General features: G+C 38.3%; 1 protein-coding gene across 2 annotated transcripts in view; it reads right to left on the bottom strand.

The window, feature by feature from the left end:
* Nucleotides 1-21,986, bottom strand: part of NR3C1 (nuclear receptor subfamily 3, group C, member 1 (glucocorticoid receptor)) — a 154,759-nt gene extending 132,773 nt beyond the window's left edge. Inside the window, exons 1-2 of one of the 2 annotated variants that reach the window (XM_011994156.1) lie at nucleotides 21,716-21,886; nucleotides 20,909-21,000 (exon numbers count right to left, since the gene is read on the bottom strand). The gene's annotated coding sequence lies outside the window, so the exon portion shown is untranslated. Of the gene's footprint in view, nucleotides 1-20,908; nucleotides 21,001-21,715 lie in introns of both variants that reach the window. The other variant, XM_011994157.1, reaches the window with a different exon arrangement.
* Between the last annotated feature and the right edge of the window lie 217 nt (nucleotides 21,987-22,203).

The following is a 22,203-nucleotide window of genomic DNA, read 5'->3' as shown; positions in this document are numbered from 1 at the left end:
ATTCTGTCATTTACTTACTTGAATGAACCTGGGGTAGGCATTTAATTTTTCTCAGCCTCATTTTTCAATCTGTAAAGGAAGGATGATGATATCTACTCCACCTATCTCACAGGAAATAATGTAGGCCTCACATGGGATCATGTGTTCAAAAGTTTTTAAACACTAAGCTTTATTTGGAAAACTTAGAGGGGCTTATAGAATTTTTGCATTATCACTTCACCACAACAAAAATGAAAATTATCATTGCCTATTTTCACTTATTTCCCAGGTAATCAGTGCAATGGGCAGTCTGGAATTTTAGGCAGGGGAGTGATAATTCGGAAGTGCACCGGAACCAGTTGTACCAGTTTGCAAGCACTGTTAAATTTTCAGAGATTTTGTAAGTCGGTTGTTAATCACAGTCATTATTAAAAACCAAATTATTTATAAACTTACAATCAAATATTTTAACAACAAAAATAAATGCTGAAAACTTCACTGCCTAATTATTTTACTCCGTTTTACTATTATCTGTGCTCTTAAAGTTATTTATATCTGTTCCGTATAGGAACATACCGTACAATGGTATGATACAGTGTATCCCTTCCTAATGCTGCATTCAGAAATGTTATTTTGGTAGTTTGAAATCAACCATGGTGGAGTACCTATACTATAGAAATTGGGAAACATGACAAACCAGAGCTTAATTTGTTGATTGTCTAGACTGACACAATAGAAGAACTTTTAATAATGAAGATTGAACTTAAAAGTGCCTTAGTTCTTGAACACAAAAACTTGAGGAAATATTTTTCCAGTACTTGAAAACTATTATCAGCAAAAGAAGTCACTCCTGTCATTAATGAATGAGTTTAGTTCCAACATCCATTTTTGTTGCTTCACTTTTATCTCACTCATTAATGTAAAAATATCAACCAACATTCATGTTGGGACTTCAGTACCATGAATGACTTCTTTGCTGATTGAATATTAATCAGATATTTATTTGTGGTCTGATTTTGCCAAACATCATAGAATTTCAGCTGTAGGTTAGCTATGGACACAAGTATTCTGCCAAAATCACTGAAACAGTTTTGTGAAAATCATGTGGCCATATAGAATTCACTATTTAAAAGTGTTATATCTTTTCTTTTTGTAAATTATGTGATATATATATGTAAAAATTATAATAAACACATAGATACTCTGTTCCCCTCAGACAGCTGTTAAACATTTACTAACACACTAATGGACATAATCTAATTTACTATTTGAAAAGCTCATTCTGCTTGCGATATGGAGTATGAGTTGTAGGGGCTAAGGGAGAAAGCAGGGAGAGCAGTGAGGAGACACGCACATTGGTCCAAGGAAAGATGACAAAGTTTGTATTGGTTGCAATGGCGGGGAAGCTGGGGAGCTATGGTTGGACAGGAGAGGTATTTTGGAGGCCAAAGGTAAGCAAAGCAGTCATCCAGCAGCTCTATGGAAGAGATGGACTTAAGCAGGCTCAGTTGAGTGCATAGAAAGCTGCACCAGAGAAAAGGAGTCAGGGAGGAATGTAGTAGGAAGTAGGACATGTTGGCAGTTCTAGGATAGATAAAGGTAAATATCTTTATAGCAGATGGAGAAAGTTAGGCTGGATTGTTATTTAAATGTCGAATTGCCTCAAAGTGCAGGTGGGGAGAGGAAGCTGCAAATACCAATAACATGTTGCAGCTGGAACTCACATACTAAGCTACTCATCTAGGAATTTCATTGATTTTTGCCCACATGGAGGGGTTATTTGTTCATCTCCATGCCTTGAGCCTATTCCAATTTATAGTAGTTTTTTTCTCGCATTTGGCGATTTTAATTATAAAACTCTCACACTGAATCACCCTGTGTTACACATATATTGCTGCCCCCTTTCATGCTTCTCACTACTTCATTCCTGGTTTTTCTTTGCTATGCCATAAAGAAGGACCCTACAGAAAGCCATCCTATTGTCTTGCCTATTAGTTGTCAGCAAACTTCTGGCAACCTTGGTTTTTCCACTTTCCCTGCTTCCTCCATTATGACATACAATCTGTATTCCACATTACAGGTTTTTTGTTTGGGTTTTAACATTTTTCAAGAGAAGTTATTACATTTTATGGAGTTTAAAAAATAGTAAATGTTTTGAAAAAGAAAGAATCATGTCTCCACATTCACCCACCCTTTCAACCCTAATAACCAGAAGAAGAATTCTCAGCTATGCAGCTTCCAATGACTAACACTTTGAGGATTCAGTTTGGAGATGTTGTTTACTTTGGTCTTCTGATAATTAGCTATTTTATGCATGGTTTCAATCAATCAGGGAATGTTTATTAATAGAAGAGATTTTCTTAATTAATATTCTCTCCTATTCATTCATTCCTTCAACAAAAGAGAATTCCTTCAACAAAAGAGAATTCCTTCAACAAAATAGCAACTATTATATGTTAGGCCCCAGTATAAGGCTACAGGGATATAAAAATGATCAAATCTCTTCTCTGGAGGAAATGGAGACAGATACGATTACAAGTCATTATAGAACAATGCAGACTTACAGAAATGTGATAGATGCATAAGGCACTACATAAGCTTCAAGAAGTCATCTGGTGTTTAAGATCAGGGAAGTGGGTGTGGATATGGAGATGGTGTTGGGGAGGGTTTCCTAGAGGTGAGCAGGACTGACTTGAATTAGGAAGGGTTTCCTTCAAGTTATTTGTTTTTTTTTTTTCTCTTGGAGATAATACTTCTAATGGAAACTTGTAGTCAACATTCATTAGGTCATTTTTTCGTGCATTTATAAGAAACCCAACTCTTAAAACAAAAACAGAGTTTTTTGATTCACTGAAAAGTCCAGAGGAAGTTTAATTTCAGGCATGGCTGGATTCAGGGGCTCAAATGAAGTCAAAAGGGCTTAAATTTTATCCCTTAGCTTCATTTTCCTGTTTTGTTTTGTTTTGTTTTGTTTTTCTGGAAAGGTTATCTCCACCTCTCTACCTGGTGGCCTGTGGCACCTGAATTTAAAACATCCTGCCACGTTAGTAACTTTAGTGGAAAGAGAGTTCTTTTCTTTCCCCATAATTTTAGTAGTTGTTCCTGGGAGGGGTTTCACTGGTCCAGTTGGTTCAAATGCTTATCCCTGGACCAATAACTATGACCAAGGGATGTCAGGAATGTGTACTCTGATGAGCAAAGCCTAGCTCAGGTGCCCACCACTGACACCTAAGAGTGAGGTACAAATGAAAGAGAGAGAAGAGGAGGTGCTTCTCCAAATAATTGGAGATTTTAAATTTAAATAGGAGAAAAGGAATTTCTGGGCATGCAGGAAAAAACCCAGATGTCCATGACAATAGCTCTTTATCAAAATATTAACAGTGACATAAACATCATATTGTACATTTTAAGAGAATTAGACATGACTTAAAATGTTTGTCAGCAATGGAAAGAACCCTGAAAATTAAGTATAGTTGTTACAAGTTTTATTGGTTTCACTTCCTGCCTTTAACAGAATGTCGGTTTGTACTTTGAAATTTCAAATGTTACACAAATGAATTGACGATTGCTTTGCAGAAATAGTATCTCCACTTAATTGGGCCTTTTTTGGGTGATGAAGTGATGTTTACAACTTTTAAGCTAGTTTTATCGTCTTCCACTGAAGGAGTTTGTCTCACTTGACTATGATTCCAACAATATGATGGGTATAGGCGACTGCAGTGAGCCTCTGTCTGCTTATTTTGCTCCTTCTATCTTGACAAACTGAATGTCACGCAAATGTCTCCAGCCTCTGCACTGGGCAGGCAGGAAGCCAGAACCAGTAATAGAAGCAGTAGGCACTCTGTGAATACTTGCTGATTAATTTTAGCTCCGTGGGCCTGATGGGTTTTCCATCCCTATAATTACCATCAGCAAATAGTTATTGAATGATGTCCAGCATATTTTTATTTCCCTTTCCTTGATCCTGATTTTCATTTTCTATTTTACCTCTCTGTGATTTTATCGCACATGTTTCTGTTCATCAGACCAACAGAGCCTCCTGTGATTAGTTTATAATTACTCAAGTTTATTTCTACCTATGAGATATCTTTATCTATCTGTCTAAATTTGTCTTTGTTATGACCCAGTTCAAGTTCTTTCTGGAATTAGGGAAAGGATGAAGTGTGAAAAAAAAAGGAATTAAATAGTTTGGTTATTGAATGGCTATTTTGTGCCTGATGCTATATTAGTACATTTCCACATTTGCTTTACAAGTTAGTATTTTTAATTAGAAGTAATGCTTAACAAGCCTACAAGTACTGACTGGGCTCACTTTATAGAGAAAATGGAGAGCAGTGAAGGGTGAGGAGGTATGAGTTATGGATATGACAATTGGGGAAAGATCTTACAGAAGAGAGATTGGGGCCGTCCAAGAAAAATCGTTATCTTTGTGTAAATGGCATTACAAGGATGAAAAATAACTTTAGATATTACTTCTGTTTAAAAAAAAAACTTAAAAAGATGCTAGAAAATAACACATACTTATTGTAAAAATCCAAACATACAGAAGGTAGAAATGTATAAAGGTAAAAACTTCCTCACACAATCCCATTTTGCAGATCTAACTATTTTTTTCTTTTTGTATTTTGATGGCAGCAAAGATGTAACTAATTTTGTTTTTACGTATATTCCAGATCCCCCACCCCATTTTTCCCCTCTTTAAAAACTTTTATTATGTGAAATAGAAAGTAGAATTGTGACTATCAGAGGCTGGGAAGGGCAGGGGGAAGGGGATGGGAAGAGATTAGTTAACAATTACAAAATTACAGCTAGATAAGAGGAATGAGTTCTGATGTTCTGCAGTACCTTAAGGTAAATGTGATTAACTATAATTTATTGTATATTTTCAAACACTTTTTGTCTATGCATGGATGCATGAATGCATATGTTTTTTAAAAACAAAAATGAGATTTTACTACATGTTTTTCATGTTTTTTTCAACCTTTATTCATCAAATGTTATTGGACATCTTTTTATCTTTTCAATATTTTCAGGTAATAGTAGCACAGTATACCGTTGTTTTAACCTTTTCCTTTTTGAAGTATATTTAAATTGTTTTCAATTTTTCACTATCGCAAGACATGCCGCAATGAATATTCTTGTATCTAGATCTTTGCACTATTGTACAATTATTATAGAATTGAAATTTCTCAGGCAAATATGATTTGCAACAATTATCAAGCACCCAAAAGTGCCACATTATTGGGTGTATTTTAAAAATGCTTATCCACTGTCAGTTCATTTTCTACTTTCATCTTCCTTTAGACATTCTAGAAAAAATCAATTAGTGCAGGAGTCATGGATGGCTATTCAGGACAGGCTACAACCTGGAGACCCCTCATGTTTTGCTATTGATACAGTTTTGGTGAATCCATCCTTATGTTAAATGCATGAACAATTTAAGAGGATTGGTTTACATATGAACTGGGAAGGAATTATTTAGGGATACCATAATGCTTGATGACTGCCTCCGTCCTACCAGGGACCCTGATCTGCTGTGTTGTGGCCACATGGTAGATAGGTATTGTTTTGCTTGCCAAGCATCCACTCTCCACATATGATACTAGGAACTAACATTTCCTTTGGAAAACTATCCTTTCCCTAACTTTGGTCCATGCGCTTATGGTGGTATTAACCCATCTGTAACTCTGCATGAGCCAGGTCTGGTAATATCAGAGATGGGCACATGATGAGGACACATAAGCCTTAATTCTTGGCTTTCTGGGACTACTTGGAAACTTGCCTTGTTTCTCAACAGGAATAGCTAAGCTGATACGATGCAAGCTTGGAGCAGCTGTGGTCTACCACTTAGAGACTCCATTAAATTGAGGTTTTTTTTTTAAAAAAAGCAAAGAGATCTGGAAAAGATTCCCAATTATATAATTTGAATGTCTCGATCCTGAGGTTAGGACTCCTCCTAGACTTGACTATTACACACTTCAATACATTATTCCCCCTCCTTCTCTTCCTCCTCCTTCCTCTTCAGCCAGCTGGAGTTAGCTAACACTTGCATCGGAAAGGATCCTGACCTCAGAAGTAAACGTCTAAAACATGGGGGTGTTGCTCCTTCTGGAAGAGAGCAGGAGGTTAAGGTTACCAGACCTGGAGGATGACTCCAAAAGAAAAGGGGAGCCCAAAAGAGAAGCCAGTTGAATGTCTGAAAATAAACTTTACCTGCTTCACAAGTTTGGCTCGAGTTTCCTTTTAATGATTAACTAGATGAGATGGTCAAATTCCTTCTTTATTTAAAATACACAAACATAAATAAGAATATCAATCTTCAGTTAATTCACCTATTCTGGTTACATCTGCCTCAGGTTTTCATTTTTTTTATTAATACATTCATTGCTTTTCTATTTTAGGCTGTGTTTAAAAAGAGAGAGAGAGAGAGAAACCTGGTAATCTTCTAAGAGAAATGTCTTATGTAGTTTTTCTTTAGGGCCTACTTTCCATATTGATCCAGCCTTTTGTTTTATCATTTTATTTATAGTAGACTTGGTAATATATTAACAGTACCTGTAAATATGATCTAGTGGAATTATGTATTAAAATATTTTAATATCTTCTTAGCGTTTGCCATCTTAAAACTGAAACTTGATAGCTGAAGAAAAAGCTCCATTAAGATGAAAAATCAATCCCTTAGTGGAATTAAATCCACAACGCTTATAAAACATTGCTTCTGTCTTATTTACATAAACTTTATACTTCTCTCTCTCATCAGTGGCAGGGGAATACGGAGTAGGATGTCATTAGTTGGATTCAATAGACATTTATTTACTTATTAATAGCTCCAGCTCAATCTGGAGCTTGAAATAGACTTGAGACTCTACCTCCTAGTAGACACATGTCTTTAGCAAGTTACTTAACTTTTCTGAATGTTAGTTTCCTTATCTGAAAAGTAAGCTTAATAATATTACCTGCCTCACGAGGTTCTTATACAGATTAAATAAGATACTCTCTGTAAAGCATTTAGCATGGTCTCTGACATTTAATTAATGCACGGTAAAGTAATTTTGTTATTATTACACTTTCAGAAAGTGAGATAGCCCTGTAGGCATACCCCAAGCAGAAAGGACACGCACACACACTATGCTAACTTCCTTCAAACTAAGCCCCTTTTCTCCTTACATCATGGATTGTGAAGTGAGCACCTGTCCAATAAAAGAAAGATTCTGTAAAATAAATCCAGGCACTGGCTGGAAATTTTCACTATATGATTTATCAGGACTCTCCCGGCTGTGAGGTCCTATAATTCTATAAACCACACAAGTTTACATATCACTGTGGGATTTGATCCTTATGAAACCCAAGAGAACCATAGATTTTCCACATCCAGCTGAGCATGCTCAAATACAGACAGACATTTAAAAGCACAGACATTGATCACGTGCTCTTTAACCAGCAAAATACTACAGCCAAAAGAAACAAAAGCACAGAGAAATGAAATGATTTGTTTGAAGTCTCATTGATTTGCCAAGAAACTAAACTGAACGTGCAAGCTTTCCTAATTCCTAGTTGGGTTCTCCACACACTAAACATAGTGATATATAATCCTCAGATGTCAATATTTACGTTTTATGAGTTTATTGCTTGTCATGTGTTAACTCATAAAGCCATTTATTTACTTGTATCAGTGCCATCAAAAACCCTTTAATTTCATGATCACAGTTAGTATAACATAGCAGACAAAGCACTGGGCTGGGCACGAGGGGCTGGGTTTTGGTTTTGGCTTTGTCCCCCTTTCTTCCTGCCCTCAACTGCATGATTTGGGTAAGTTACTTTTCCCCTTTTGGACTGTTTGCCTTTCTCTGCTTAGGCATCTGGACTTTCCCTTCCCTTCTTCCTCAACCCACACAGAAGTAATTATGTGTCTTTCATTATCTCTAGCTGCAAAGTTTTTATTAGACAGCCCATATTTACTGGTCATCTGCTGAATGCCTCTGTGCAGGAAGCTGGAGATAGAGGTAAATAAGGTATGGTCCCTGCCCTCAGGGCTTTCCCAGTTAAGAGGGCACAGGGTGTGAAGGGAGCACAGGTCAGAAGGTGAAGGCAGGGGTGAGGGAAGGCTCCTGGAGGAGGCAGGATGAGACTTAAAGGGTGAACGGTTGGTGCTGGGTGGCAGGCAGGTAGATATAAGCTCCAGTGATGACAAAGATTATGCTGAAAGGAAGAATAGTGTTAACAGAACTAGCTTGGACGAGGGCAGAACTAGAAAGAATCCAGACTGATACTCCAAGTTGTGTGACCTTGACCTAGTTACCTCTGTTTTCTCATCTACTAAGTAGGCATAATGATCGGGTTTCCTCTTAAGGCTGTTTTGACAATTCAATGAGATTACGTTTGCTAATTTTAGTGCAGTATTTGGCATTACTGTAGATCAAATATCCCTAATCCCAAATTCTGAAATCGGAAATGCTCCAAAATCCAAAACTTTTTGAGAGCTATCATGATGCTCAAAGGAAATGCTCATTGGAGCATTTCAGATTTTGGATTTTTGGATTAGGGATGCTCTACCTGTATGTATTTCTGCAAATATTTCAAAATCTGAAAATATCTGAAATCTGAAACTCTTCCTGTCCAAAGCATTTCAGATAAGGGATATTCAATCTATATTACCAATTTATTTTCACCAACAACATGCTGTCATACCTGTTCTCTTGTCCCCTCTTTCTCTTCCAAGGACACAGGCATATTCATATCCTGCTATCAAATATATTTTGTTTATAAATGTTTTCAGTAACACACAAGTATTTGAAGTACTATGATAAAAGAAAAGTGGCATTCCATGCAATACCTTGGGGAGATCATAGACATGCTATTAATTATAATGGTCTTCCCTAGACCACTAGTTTTTAACTGGGTAATTTTGGCCTTAGGGAATATTTGGAAATTCCTGGAGACATTTTTGGTTGTCATAGATGGAAAGGGAGAATCTTATTGGCATCTAGTGGGTAGAGGCCAGGGATCCTGCTAACCATCCTGCATTGCATAGCACAGCCCCCTACAACAAAGAATTACTCAGCCCAAAATGTCAATAGTGCCGAGGCTGAGAAACCCTGCCCTAGATGTAACCCAGTCACTGCTTCTTTTCAACAGTCATTGGGAAACATAGTAAAACGATGTTTCTTAAGATCCTAAATTCAGCTGCAAAAGTGTATCCTTTGGATATTTTACACATTTTAACATCTCCTTTGAAAACAAAGTCCTTCAGAGAACCTGGTAGAATCATTCAAACTTTTTTTTGCTACAAAGATAATGGAAATTATTTTATTTTATCATTTTTCTCCTATATGTATAATTCAGGACAAACTCTTTTTTTATGTGGTAATTTTAATGAAATTCACCAAAAAAGAGACTTGATTAACCCTAGTTTGGGAGTCTTTTCCAGAGTAGAGAAATCTGCAACAGTGTGGGCTTGTCTCCGCCATCATGGGGATACAAATGGCTAGCTATCCAATGGTGGCTCCTGCAGCCTCTGGAGGAGAGCGCTAAGTGTCACCTTTGAGTTCCCATAGTCTTGCTAACACTGCTGCCGAAGTGGGGCCAACAACAGGGGGCTCAGAAGGGCTTGCATGTTTTTACTATCCTTCATCCATTATTTTCTTTCTTCTAGAAGCAACATAGTGATTAAGAGTGTGGGCTCTGGGTTTGAATCTGGTTCTGCCACTTGTTAGCTACAGTGACCTTGCTAAACTCCTTAACCTCTGTGTGCCTCAGATTCCTTCCCTGTAAAATGGGGAGAAACAATAGTACCTACCTCACAGGATTGTTACAAGGACTAAGTGAGTTCTCATGGGTAGAGCACTTAGAACATAGCCTGGCACATGGGCATGGTGGCTCACACCTGCAATCCCAGCACTTTGGGAGGCTGAGGTGGGTGGATCACTTGAGGTCTGGAGTTGGAGACCAGTTGAGGTTTTGCTATGGTCTGGCCAACATAGCAAAACCCCATCTCTACTAAAAATACAAAAAAATTAGCCAGGGGTGGTGGCACGTGCCTGTAATTTCAGCCAGGGAGGCTGAGGCAGGATAATCACTTGACCCCAGGAGGGGAAGTTGCAGTGAGCCAACCTTGCACCACTGCACTCCAGCCTGGGTGACAGAGTGAGACTCTATCTAAAAAAAAAAAAAAAAGGATACAGCCTGGCACATAATAAGCAGCAAATAAATAAATATGAGTTGTTGCTCTTACTTTTTATTCTTACTTGCTTTTATGGACACGCTGAAGTAGGCTTTAGGTATAATATGGACTTGCTGGAAGTTACATGTCATTGCAGAGTATGGAACGCAGTCACAGCCAGATTTTTTGAGTAAGACATCAAAAGCACAGTCAACCATGCAAAAATGGACAAATGAGATCACTTCAAGCTAAAAGGCTTCTGCACAGCAAAGGAAGTCATCAATAAAGTGAAGACACAACTCACAGAATGGAATAAAATATCTGGAAGCTACCTTTCTGATAAGGGATTAATAAACAGAATATATAAGGGGCTTAAACAACTCAATAGGAAAAAATAATTTGATTTAAAAATTGTCAAAAGATCTGAATAAATGACATACAAATGGCCAAAAATACTCAACATCCTTAATCATCAGAGAAATATAGGTCTAAACTACAGTGAGATACCATCTCATCCTGGTGAAAATCGCTTTTATCAAAAAGACAGGGAATTATGGACGCTCTCAAAAATGTGGAGAAAGGGGAACCCTCATACACTGTTGGTGGGAATGTAAATTAGTGCAGCTACTATGGAGAACAGTATGAAGCTTCTTTAAAAAAAAAAAAAAAACCCAAATAACAACAACAACAACAAAATAGAGCTACCATATTATCTAGCAATCCCACTGCTGGATATATATCCAAAAGAAAGAAAATCAGTATATCAAAGAGATATCTGCACTCCCATGTTTACTGCAGCACTATTCATAATAGCCAAGATATGGAATCAACCTAAGTGTCTACCAACAGATGAATAAAGAAAATGTTGTGCATATACACAATGAAATGTTATTCAGCCATAAAAAAGAATGAAAGTCTGCCTCTTTCATCAATATGGATGGAACTGGAGGACATTATGTCAAGAGAAATAAGCCAGGCACAGAAAGACAAATACCACATTTCTTGCTCATATGTGGAAATTCAGAGAGAGAAAGAATAGAATGATGGTTACCAGGGTCTGGGAAGGGTAGTGGGGAGGGGAGATAGAGAGGGGATGTTTAATGGATACAAAAATGCAGTTAGATATGGGGAATAAGATCTAGTGTTCAGTAGCACAACAAGGTGACTATAGTTAACAATAATTTATTGTATATTTCAAAATAACTAAGAGTGGAATTGCAATGTTTCTAACACAAATACATGACAAATGTTTGAGGTGGTGGATATCCCAGTTACCCTGATTTGATCATTATATGATGTACGCTTATATCAAAATATCGCATGTGCCCTGTAAGTATCTATAACTCTTATGTATCCATAATAATTAAAAATAAAAATTTTTAAAAAGAAAAAAAACCCTATGCATTTATGGTCTTAAGACATGGCTTTGGGACCCAGCAATGAATTAGATGTAATTCTAGTCTTATATGGCATTATAGTCTAATTAGTGGAAAACAGACACATAAACAAATAAAGATACATGTGTGTACAATATATGAATGACAGAGTTACTGATTTTCTTAGAAAAGAGAAGGGAGAGATGAAAGACTCCAAAGGGGAAATTAACATGGCATTGAGGGTTAGAATAGAGATGAAATCAATTCATTCCATGCAACAAACATTTTCAAAAGCACTTACTACATACCAAGCACAGGTCTCGGTGCCTTTCTGAAATCGCCCTCCTTTAGAGAATGGCAGCTTCATTTTTAACTTGATATTTTAAAAAAATACTTCACTCAAAATAGCAAAACAATCTATTAAAAAAGGCAAAGTTCGAGGACTCACAAAATCTACTACTACTTACATACTACAAAGCTACAGTAATCAAGACAGTGTAGTACTGGCATAAGGATAGGCATTTCAATCAGTGGGGTAGAATTGAGAGTCCAGAAACCCATATGCCTATAGTCAACTGATTTTTTACAAGAATACCAAGACTATTCAACGAGGAGAGAATCACCTTTTCAACAAATGGCGCTGGGACAACTGGATAACTACATGCAAAAGAATGTTTAAAAAAATTAACTCAAAATGGATTAAAAACTTAAATGTAAAAGCTAAAATTGTAAAACTTAGCATGTACATACATCAGAATCTCGGATTAGTCAATGGTTTGTTAGTTATGATACCAAAAGCACAAGAAAAAAATAGTCAAACTGGACTTCATCAAAATGAAAAATTATTCTGCTTCAAAAGACATTATAAAGAAAATAAAAAGACAACACACAGAATGGTAGAAATGGTAGACAACACACAGAAATTTGCAAGTCATATATCCAATAAAGGTCTAGATCTAGAATCTATAAAGAACTTTTATATTTCAACAATAAAAAGACAACCAATATTTCAAAAAAAGCTACATTACCTGATAGTTCTCTAAAGAAGATGTACAAGTAGCCAATAAGCACATAAAAGATGCACAATGGCATTATTCATTATAGAAATGCAAATTGAAAATACAGGAGATATCACTTAATACCCACTAGGACAGCAATAATTATTTTTTAAAAAAAGGAAAATAAATGTTGGTGAAGATGTGGACAAAGTGGAACTCTCATACATTGCCAGCGAGATTATAAAATGGTTCAGACACTGTGGAAAACATATTGGCAGTTTTCTCAAAAAGGTAAACATAGAATTACTATATGACCCAGCAATTCAACTCCTAGGACTTTACCCAGGAGAAATAACATGTCTATCCTAAAGCTTGTACATGAACATTCATAACAACATTATTCATAATAGCTAATAAACGACAACAGCCTAAATGATCAGCTCATGAGTGGATAAACAAATGTGGTAGATTCATAGGACAAAATGTTATTCAGCCATAACAAGAAACGAAGTGTGGATTGAGGCATGCTACAACATGGAGAAACTTTTAATACATTATGTTAAGTGGAAGGTGCCAGACAGAAAAGACTGCATATTGTGTGATTCCATTTATATGGAATGTTCACGGTAGGCAAATCCATAGAGACAGAAGGGTAATTAATTAGTGGTCGCCAGGGGGCTAGAGAGAAGGGAATTGCAAGTGACTACTAATAGAACCAGAGTTTATTGTTGGTGTGATGGATATGCTTTGAAATTTGATAGCGGGGATGGTTGTACAAAATTAAGAACATACTCAAACTCATTGATTTGTACTTTTAAAAATGGTTAAGTTTATGTCATGTGAATTACATGTCAATAGTAATAAAAATTATTAACCAACATATGCTTCCTATTTTCTTTAGAATGTTGATACATTGATACAAATCAGCTAAAATAATAAAGCACAAGAGTTATGCCATTAATATTTGTTTTGTAAAAACACATGTTTTACATTCTAGTCAAAAAGTTAAAGTTTATTCAGATTATGATCAGGAGTAGGCAGAGGCCAAGGGAAGGCCACGTTTAAAGGACTTAGTTGTCAAGACTCCTTTGACTAATTTTTAAACTCCCACATGATAATCCATCTGCTCATCAAAGCATCACTTTGAAAAAACAATTTTTATTAAAACGTTACGGTACAATAATTAGTGGGTCAAATCCTGTCTCATAGGTACAAATTAGTCATTTTGAAATATGTACGAATTCTTGTGGTGCATGGAACAGCTGTTTGACTGATGTCGACCTGTGAGGCTCTGATGTGCTACTGCAACCTTTCAGTGTGTTTCCTGGTGAAGAGTCCACCAACAGTATCTGCTCCCTTTTCCTTAAATGTGTTTTTACGAAGTTTGTCCCTTGGGAGGACCACCCATGTGAGTGGATGTCAGATTCGCTCATATCATAAGTCCATAAATCATATAGACTTAATCTTGTTATTAAAGCAGGTCTTTTTTTTCATTTCTGTTCCTTTTGAAGAGTTCAAAAGCTGAAATACTAGCCCCAATGAACTCCCCATCACATCTAAGGAAAGCCTAATATTTCTAATTCTAGAGGAAGGACCCTGGTCTGCACTATAAGTAAGAAGTTAGCATTTTTATTATTTTGTGTGACAAACTGTGTTCTTACCGACCATTTCACTCCAGATATAGCTTAGTATTTTTTTTTAATTGAGATTTCAGGAAATGATAGCATCGTTTTTTAATAGTAAAGATATAAATAAAGATTCTGAAGCAGTCTGTGGTCTTAGTATTTGGGAATGATTAGTCATATTGGGGACTGCCCTGATAGTAGGGTGGACTGGGGGAATTACCCTCAGAGGTTAATTATGAAATTCATGTAAAATTGATGAAAAGTCATCTTAACGGACAGAATGACAAATAAGGCAAGAAGAAGAGGGGAAAGCTAGTTGGCAAAACAAACCTCAGCAATGCCTCTTCCAGCACCATCTAGGAAATTATAGGATTTGGGAATTCCTATCCTAGTGGGAAGGCTATAGCCAGTGTTATAAGCAAACATGGAGGACCTGCTAGCAATACCGTTCTTCTGCAAGATGGCTGCATCAGGCCACATTAACCTGATAACATTAAAATCAGATTTGCCTGCCTTCCTTTCCCCCATGGATTCATTGTTTACTGGCAACCTCTGAACACGTCTTCTATGAGACACTGTCGTAGTGGTTAGGTATCCACACTCTAGTTTACATTATGTGGGTTCAACTCTCATCTCTACCACTCACTAGCATTGTGATCTTACAAGTTTAAAACCTCTGACTTTATCTATAAGAGGGTTTTAACCACAATTCCTACCGATAGACTTGTGAGGTCATCATGGAAAATGCTTGACACCGTGCCTGGCACGATGTTATTGTTAATAAATGCTAACCATTATGGTCATTGTTATTCTAATATTAGTATGTCTATGAAAATAGAATGGGCTTCTCACATGTGGCAATTATGTTTTTCATTAAAAATTACTAAATTGGGCATTTTGACTTAATACATTAATCACCTAAACTTAGTGTAATTCTTAATAAGTTAATCACCTAAACTTAGTGTAATTTCACTATAAAGTGTAAAGACGGAAAAGACGGAAGGTGGGCTGACAGATTCAGGTTTCTGATCCTGCCAAGCCACGGTCATGGCAAATCCACCAAGGCCACAAAAATGCCATCTTGTGAAGCCCCTTGGGGTCTGCCTCCTGGTCTTTCCCTGAAAATGCCATCTCAGTCAGAAGCTTGCTTTAAATTTCCTTAAGAGGAGATTCTATGGAAGAAGTAACAAAATGGGATCAATGGTTCATATGGTGAGTGAAAGCTGAAATACTGATCTGCTGAAGACTGAGCTTCTATATTTCAGGTCATATCCTTTTCTAAAACCTGTCAAAGGCTTCCCTTCTGCTTTTAGGATAAAATCCAAACTCTGTGCTAGAGTTCCACAAGGTCTTTCCTCCCTGACTCCTTCTGCCTTTCCAGCCACGTTCTGCAATTCTCTCTTGCCTCACCATGCTCTAGTTCAGGGGTTGGCAAACTAGGAAAGTTTGGTAACATTTTATTGGAACATAACAAATCCCTTTGTTTAAGTATTGCCTATGGCTGCTTTCACACTGCAATGGCAGGCTTGGGTGGTTGGGAAAGACACCATATGGCCCCATTGTAATTGTATGGTAACATTTAACTGTACAGGACTTGGGAAGTTAGGTCTAGCTGTGAGTCCAAGAAAAGGAAATGATTTTGTTCATCAGCTAACAATATTTGCCTTAAAAGCAAAGCAATGTGAGTGGGGACCCTAAAAGTTCCCACTGTTTTCACCATTCTGACTACCACCCACTCCCCACCAAATGTCCCTGAGGCATACCCTGCAGACCTTATTACTTTGGGGCACACGTTTTGAAGAGGCTGACTTTACTAATTTGACTTGGCATTTTGATTAAAATTACTTTCATATTTTGATTAAAGTTATAACTGCGTGATAGAGGCATACTCATATCACCAGTGCTTTAAGGACACACAATGGGAAGCTGATGACTTCTAAACCATTTCACATTGAATCTAAATTCACTGCTTAATAATAAGTAACAATGATAGTTAATAGTAACAGATGTGTACTACTCACATATAGCACCATCTTATCTCATCCTCACTTACGGTAAGTGCTTTTGTTATTCATTTTTTAGATGAGGAAACTAAGGAGAAGAGATGTTAAGTAACTTGCCCAGGTTACACAATAGGAAGTAATGAATAATGGATCTAGGATTTAAAGCCAGTAGTCTGACCACTGAGCACCAATTAATTAACTTTAGCTACACAATCTCATCATATGGTTAAATGAATACCTCATTCTTGTGTAATAATTTACAATTACAAATTGGTGAGGATCCTCATTTTCCATATTAGAAACTAAGGCATGAAAATGTTAAGAGATTTGGCAAGGTTATGTAGCCATTTTTCAGGCCAAAGAATATTAGGAACTTGGTCTTCAGTTTCTCCCGCTCAAAACAAAATGTAAACTTGAACTGTATACAATTCTCTCTGCCATGGCAGTCGTGCACCTAGAACCCAGTGGGCACTAAATCAGAATAAACTATCTGGATGGCATTTTAGCTACATATATCCAAAATAAAAAGAGCCAAATATTTATAAAGAAAATGAGAGGCAATGTAACAGTAATAAAAATTGGAAACGACCTTAATATTAACTAGTAGTAGAACGTTTAAATTAATTATATTGCATCCATAAGATGAAATGTTGCCATCAAAAATCATGGGTTTTTGTCTGGTGCAGTGGTGCCTGTAATCCCAGCATTTTGGGAGGCCAAGGTGGGAAGATCACCTGAGGCCAGGAGTTTGAGACCAGCTTGGCCAACATGGTGAAACCCCTTCTCTACTAAAAATACAAAAAAAATTACAGGTGGGTACCTGTAATCCCAGTTACTCAGGAGGCTGAGGCAGGTGAATTGCTTGAGCCTGGGAGGCAGAGGTTGCAGTAAGCCAAGGTTGCACCACTGCACTCCAGCCTGGGTGAGAGAGTGAGACTCCATCTCAAAAAAAAAAAGGAAAAAAAAACATGGTTTTCTAATAATATGGGGTAATGCTCACAATAAAATAATAAGCATATATATTTGTATATATATAAACACATATACACACATACATATTAATTTTATTTTAAATATATCTTTATGAATTTCATGCTTTTATATTAGATTATGTTTTCTAAACTCTGTTAGTTTACTGAATAACTTCACAGGAAATGTATTAAAATATTTACCATGGATATCTCTGGATATGAGATGATGGTAGATTTTCTTCTACATATTTTTCTGTACTTTTTTACTTTCTCCAGTGAAGATATATTACTTTTATGAGTAGGAAAGTTTCACAGTACGTGTTGTTATATAGACTGAATTTTTGTGTCTCCCCAAAATTCATACGCTGAAATCCTAACCCCCAATATGATCGTGTTAGGAGGTAGGGCCTTTGTAAGTAATTAGGTCATGAAGGTGGAGCCCTACGAAGGGGATTATTACCCTTATAAAAGAGTCGCGGAAGAGCTCTCTCACCCCTTCAGCCTTGTGAGGACACAGTGAGAAGACAACTGGCTATGAACTAGGATGCAGGTCTTTACCAGACACTGAATCTATCAGTGCCTTGATCTTGGACTTCCCAGCCTCCAGAACTGTGAGAAATAAATGGTTGTTGTTTAAGTCACCAAATCTATGGTATTTTTACTGTAGCAGCATGAACACACTAAGACACATGTTATTTTAAGGAAAGATGCTAATACCCTGTCCTTCACAGCCTGCCTCCCCAGAAAGTTCCCACCATGTTTAGGGGTGTTGAGCCTTCTCTGCAATCACTAAAAACACATCCCCACTTTATAAGTAATTCTACTTAGCAACTTCCAGTTAACCAGTACCAAATAAACATATCTTGAATTCAGTCATCTATATAAATGTTGTTTGTGTAGAGATGCTGGAGGAGAGAGGAGAAGGTTATGATCTCTTTATGGTTTCATGGGATGTACTGTTTGGTCCCTTTCTGGGGCCAAGAGGGTACAGGTTCAGACATGGTTTAGGACACCAGGGTTCCAGGACTGGGTAAGAAATGTGGCTCAGGAGCTTCTGGGGAGCAGAGATGGGCCACACCCTTCCCCAGTGCATTCATTTTTCAACAGGGATTAGGAACTTTCAGAGAAAAGACTGAAATCCTGCCCACCAATGCACTGCAAACCTATGTCTGAGAAAGTAGGGTGTTTGCAGATGGAGAACAGATTATAGAGAAGAACAAGTGCCTCCTCTGAAGAACTAAACTGGCACTACAATTCCAATAAGAAAAGTTGGTGTTATGCATGTTCTCACTCATAAGTGGGAGTTGAACAATGAGAACACGTTGACACAGGGAGGGGAACGTCACACACCTAGGCCTGTCAGGGGTTGGGGGGCAAGGGGAGGGAGAGCATCAGGACAAATACCTAATGCATGCAGGGCTTAAAACCTAGGTGATGCCTCATGTTCTCACTCATAGGTGAGAACTGAACAATGAGAACACTTGGATACAGGAAGGGGAACATCACACACCAGGGCCTGTCGTGGGGTGGGGAGAGGGGAGGGATATAATTAGGAGATATACCTAATGTAAATGACAAGTTAATGGGTGCAGCACACCAATATGGCACATGTATACATATGTAACAAACCTGCACGTTGTGCACATGTACGCTAGAACATAAAGTATAACTAAAAAACAAAACAAAATAAAACCTAGGTGATGGGTTGATAGGTGCAGCAAACCACCATCGCGCATGCATACCTATGTAACAAACTGACACATTCTGCACGTGTATCCCAGAACTTAAAGTAAAATAAAATAAAATAAAACAAAATAATTTATTTATTTTAATTAATAAAAGAAAAGTTGGTGTTAGCAGAGAGTGGAGGTTACAGGTAGTTTCCCAAATGAAATCAAAACTTGCCTGTACCCAGCCACCCTAGCGGCACTTTTGCAGCCTTGGAGAAAGGTGCTGTGGGTGTGATTTGGAAGAATAATAACTCTGTAAAAGGTAGTAACACTTTGGGGTTTAAACAGCTTTGCAGTGGGGCCCCTGGATGAGCAGACTATAACAATTACTACAGCAATTACATCCTCTGGCTTTGAATGACATTTATATGGGTTTGGGAACAGAGATGACTCTCCCTGAGGGGGTGTTGGTAGCTGCAAAGCTGACAGGAGCAGAGTTTCAACCTTGGTGGGGGTGGAGGAGCAGAATATGTGTACCACTATCAGGATTGGGGGTAAAAACTGCCTTGCTTGGCTCAGCATATCTCCAGCGAGGAAGCCCTGTCCTGAGCCACTAGAATAGCTGGTACTGGGTGCATCTGCAGTGCCAGCCTAGCTGAACGTAGCACCAAGTGTGTTCATCTCACTTTGCTGAGCGGGAGGTGACACTGGACCAGTGATCTGAATCACCGAATTATACATTTAAAATATGTAAGGCACTAGGTAAAAAGTGTTATAAAGAAATAAGGTCATAACAAGGTAGTAAGGCATCTAGCAGATATTCCAAATTCACAAACGTCGGTCCTGCAGGATTTCCAGGTGGTGATGACTGTGGTGGCAACAGGGATGGGGACAGATTTCTAGTCCTGAGGGGCATCTTTACGGAAACATCAGAGCCTGGGTCCATGGATTCTTGCCATAGTGGGGACACAACTGAACTATTTCTGGCTGCACGTCAGCACCCTTAGGCATTTCCAGAAATATTTAGGGGAAAGGCACTCTTCAAAGGCTGAAGTAAAGCAGGGACACTCACAATTGGTGAAGTGTGAGATGCTCGGGATGAGTTTGTTTAAACAAAGTAAGCCAAAGGGGCTATTAAAGCGTACGGTTCCCCATGAATTCAATGTTTTTCTTTAAGCAACTCAACTTCTGTGGCTACTTGTTATAACTATTTCAAGGAGCTGCCCTTGGAAGACTTCGCTTTTATGAGGTGTAAGAAAAACCATGACTCAGGTAAATCTGTCAACATTTTCCCATAGAAAGTTTATCTTTAGAGGTTCCTCCCACCAGGATTCTCTCCATCCGTCCACAGCCTACTGAGTAACCCACCAACTATTGCATTCTCTGCCCCATGTTCATTCTTTCCTTTTTCCTATTCAAACTTCAACTATCTCTAATGGCAGAAAAGTGATCTGATATATAACGTCACCTAAAAGGACAAATGACTGACAGTAGCTCGATTTAGTTTCCATTTTAAAGGAAGATGTTTGGAGTCCACAGTGCCTTAATGGAAAGGAATTGGGCTAATTGTGAAATTCTTTCAACAAGGCAGACCATTGGTGGGAGGCTTTTGGGCAGGGGAGCTTCCTGGAATCTGTTAATGATATACCCCAAAGGCAACTCAGCTGACTCATAAAGTTAACTCTGATGGTGCTACTAAGAAGTAACTCTGATGATGTTACTGAGAAGCCCTCAGCCTGTGCTGCCTAAAGTTCACAGAGTTTTATTTAACATATTCTTTTGAGCTAGGCAGAGAAGAAATGATCATCCCTCATTAACAGCAGGGATACTGAGGACTAGAGATAACCACTCATTTGCTCAAGTGTCTCCGCTAGCAGCTGATGGAACCCGCGCTTGTGCAGGCAAATAAAGGCAGAGGGTCCAAGACAGGGTTGTTAACCTTGGCTGTTATTAGCACCTTGGAATAATATTAAGCTGTAAGGGGCTTAAGGATCAGCTAAATTACCTGATCTGTAAGTCTCTCTCTTTTTCTCATCCCCCATATCCAATCCTCCAGCAAATCCTGCAAGCTTCACATTCAAAATAAACACTTTTCACCATCTCCACTGCTCCACTCCGACGCCTCACCTCTCTCATGTTGTGGCAGCTTCCTGACTGCTCTCCCTTCTTCCACACTTGCCTGTCTACAGTTAATTCTTCATACACCAATCAGAGGAATCCTGTTAAAACCTAAGGCAGGTCAGGGCAGTCCTTTGCTTGGAATCCTCAGCAGCTCCTCTCTGCACGTAGAGTCAAAGCCCAGTCTGCACCTGGCCCCTGGCTGCCCTGATGGCCTCAGCTCCGGTTCTCTTTGCTCCCGTCGGACTGTCTTTCCTGTTCCTCAAACTTGCCACGCACCTTCCTACCTCAGGGCCTTTCTACTGGCTATTTCCCCCCACCCCTTGAGTCTTCCAGATATTCACACCACTGGCCTCTTTAGTTTATTCAGACCCCTGGTCAAATGTCACCTCCTAGAGAAGCACCACCCCCCGCCACTATCACTCTCTAGCCCCTCATTGTGTTTTAGCTCTCCTTATAGCACTTCTTACCTAACACATTATATATATTTTAAAACGCGTTGTCTCGCTCTCCTCTCTAGATGGAAGCTCCATGTCAGTTTTGTTTTGTTCCCTGCTGTATCTTCATGGCCTACAACAGCACTTGGCACATACTTGCTGAATAAATGAAACTGAGAAACTCAGAACAACCTATTTCTTTTTAGATAAAGCCCACAAAAATGTTTTCTTCCTGTTCAGTTTAAACTTTCCAGCACACAACATCAGTCTTGTGATTGTCTTTTTCTCTGGTGCTCCGACCTCTGAGTAACCTTTATCAAGTAACTTTGTTAGAACTCACTTTACCCAGCTATAGAATGGGAATAAAAATATAACCTACCTTCCTTCTCAGACACTTTAATGAAGCAAAGTCTTCTTTGTTCTTTGAGGAAAGGAGCCAGGCAGATGAAAATTCCTCTTACTAAGGTACAACTAAAGCCCCAGGAGGGCAGGAGCTGCATTTTGTTCCTCCCCATTCTCGCACAGAGAAGGACCTCATTAAGTGCTTATCGAAGTTAATATCTGTGGGACACAAACTGCATCTGCCTCTGCACCAGTAGCCACAGAAGCCGGCCCCTTTCCTGGGCTAACTGCTCTGAGAGCACCAGAATGAAATCTGACTTAGATATGACGCAGATTCCTTTTTCCAGAAGAAGCCAACTACACAACTCTTGATGAACGAATAGCTGCCAATGATGAGCACAAACCACAGAATTTCAGAAGTGAAGAAAATTTTGGATCAGAAGATCCTGTCTCTTGGGTATAACTTTTTTTTGGAGAGACCCTGACTAACACAGCGACTTTCCTAATCATGGTGAATTTCCTAGT

This window comes from Mandrillus leucophaeus, unplaced genomic scaffold (genome assembly GCF_000951045.1).
Source record: "Mandrillus leucophaeus isolate KB7577 unplaced genomic scaffold, Mleu.le_1.0 Scaffold443, whole genome shotgun sequence".
Classification (NCBI taxonomy): domain Eukaryota; kingdom Metazoa; phylum Chordata; class Mammalia; order Primates; family Cercopithecidae; genus Mandrillus; species Mandrillus leucophaeus.
The sequence above is the reverse complement of the archived record's forward strand: the minus strand, read 5'-3'. Positions and strand labels throughout refer to the sequence as shown.